At 32.9% G+C, this 2,385-nt stretch overlaps 1 non-coding gene across 1 annotated transcript; it reads right to left on the bottom strand.

The window, feature by feature from the left end:
* Positions 1-446: 446 nt before the first annotated feature.
* Positions 447-549, bottom strand: LOC129401335 (U6 spliceosomal RNA). The gene has a single exon (XR_008628265.1). It is a non-coding gene; the product is annotated as a U6 spliceosomal RNA (small nuclear RNA).
* Positions 550-2,385: the final 1,836 nt, after the last annotated feature.

The raw sequence follows: 2,385 nt of genomic DNA, 5'->3' as shown, positions 1-2,385 counted from the left end.
AATTTGTACTTTCTTTCTTTTTTTAATTTTTTTTTTTTTATTGAATCACCATGTGGAAAGTTACAAAGCTTTCAGGATTAAGACTCAGTTACACAATGCTCAAACATCCATCCCTTCACCAGTGCACATATTCCACCACCAAGAACCACAGTAAAACTCTCCCCCACACCCCCACCCCCCAGCCCCCCACCCCGCCTGTGTAACTGATAAATTTCACTTTACTTTCTCTTTACTTTGATTACATTCAGTATTTCAACAAAAACCTCACTATTATTGTTTGGAGTTTCCCCCCCTCCAAAGTCAGACCTGCTGGAACCGAAGCATTTGATAATTTGTTTTCCATTGCTGAGAATGAAGAGATATGAGGTCCTGTGGCTACAATAGCGACCATGAGGTTTTGCATTTCTGTATTTTAGTATTTTAGTAACTAAGTCCAGAGAAATTTAAAAAATATGGAATGCTTCATGAATTTGCATGCCATTCTTGCGCAGGGGCCATGCTAATCTCTGTATTGTTCCAATTTTAATATATATGCTGCCGAAGGAGCACACAGAGCAAAGTTTAGTTCAGTAACCTTCCTGTATTAGAATTATCCTTTCCTCCTCTATTAAACATTTAACTGTTTTGATGCAATTTTTCTTGTCCAGATACAGGTTGTGTAGCTTAAAACTGGATGTACCGTGTACAGAAGCTGAGTGAATCCTTGGCCAACGGCCCATTGGCAAACAAGTATTTCAGTTAGGAGAAACTAAACCAGACCAAATAAGAATAATCTTGACAGCAGGTTCTTCCCTAGAGCAGCAAGATAAAAGCTTACTGGGCCTTCACCTTGGTGTTGGCCTTGTAAAACCATATGAGAAAATGCAGTAAAGCCTAGCCAAATTTCTAACCTACGGCAATTACTTAAGTAATTTGCTGCAGACAAAATAGAAAGCAGATAAAACTCAAAACAACCTGAGAGAATCCAAAACTTTTCTATTTAAATATCTACAACTTGAAGAGGAAGCTCTTTTTTATTAATACTTTAAGTGATATTAATAGAATTTTCAGTATTATTTTTAAGATTTAAAGCAGATACTTCAATGGTAAAAGAGAAAAAAACTTGAATATTTTAAATTTTATCAACTGCTTAAACCAAACTGTTCATTCTATATTCTTTACTATCCATTATATGCAATAAATAGCAATTACATAAAATATTTGAAGCAATTAATATCAATATATGTTTTAACCATCTGCCTTTTATAAACTGGAAAATTATTTAGCTACAACTATATAGTTAAATACTGGAGCTTACTTTCATTGATCTATAAAATGTTTTAGGGATGGATTTTTTAAATAGAGAACAGTGTTATTCAGGGAACACCCGTCCATACTCAGAGGTGCTCCAAGTTAAATATTTAAAAGTTATCCATTTTTAGTCACATGTATGTGAATTCTTATATTGCGTATCATTCAATATAGGTTTATCCTACTTATATTTCTGCTATGAATTCATTTATTTTTGAACCAAAGAGAAACTCGTTCTCTCTTTGATAATTTTCTGCATTTACTATTTTTTCAATCTTTCTATGAATGACTTACTAATTATTTTGCCTTTCTAAATAGTATGATAATATCTCTTTTCTGAATCCTGATTATTAGACTGCTCAAAGTTCAGTAGAATTATCATCAAAATAAAACACTATTTTAACTTGTTGACATTTGTTCATGTATTTGAATATCACTTAACAAAATAAAAAAGGTAATCCAAAAAACAACATCTACAGATCACTTAAGAAAATATTAAGCCTAAAGTATAATCAATTTTTATCAATTTTAAATTGCTTACAAATACATGCAGTATACATACATGCTTTTACTTGTATCATTTATTTCAATAAATTATTTTTTGTTTTGGTTGATAATTTTGGATACCTTTTGTGATAATTAAAAGACATAATTGAATTAGAAGATATTTCTAATCTTAGCATGCATTTGGGTCTGAAATGAATATACTATGCATTATCTATTACTAGAGTGCATTAACAAAATTAGTTTATTTACATTTTAAGTTTTGATTTTTTTTTGTCTTTGGACTACAGATATCTATGCTCAGTACATATGCCTGGCTTTGTGCTCTGAGATCACTCCTGGACGTATTCGGGGAACCATATGGAGTGCCAGGGACTGAACCTGGGTCAGCCATGAGTAAGGCAAAATCTTGTTATCCTATCTCTTTTGCTGTCTTTCTCATCATCCTGGGACTTGAGGATCCATCCCAGGTCTAATTCATGCAAGGCAAATACCCAACCCACTGTCCACTGCACTGTCCACTGTCCCCATGTAGGTTATTTCTCACTCATTTTTTCTTTTATTAAAGAATGACAGAAGGCAACAGATGAA

Source organism: Sorex araneus, chromosome 1 (genome assembly GCF_027595985.1).
Source record: "Sorex araneus isolate mSorAra2 chromosome 1, mSorAra2.pri, whole genome shotgun sequence".
NCBI classification, from domain to species: Eukaryota; Metazoa; Chordata; class Mammalia; order Eulipotyphla; family Soricidae; genus Sorex; species Sorex araneus.
This window is presented reverse-complemented; position numbering and strand designations above follow the sequence as displayed.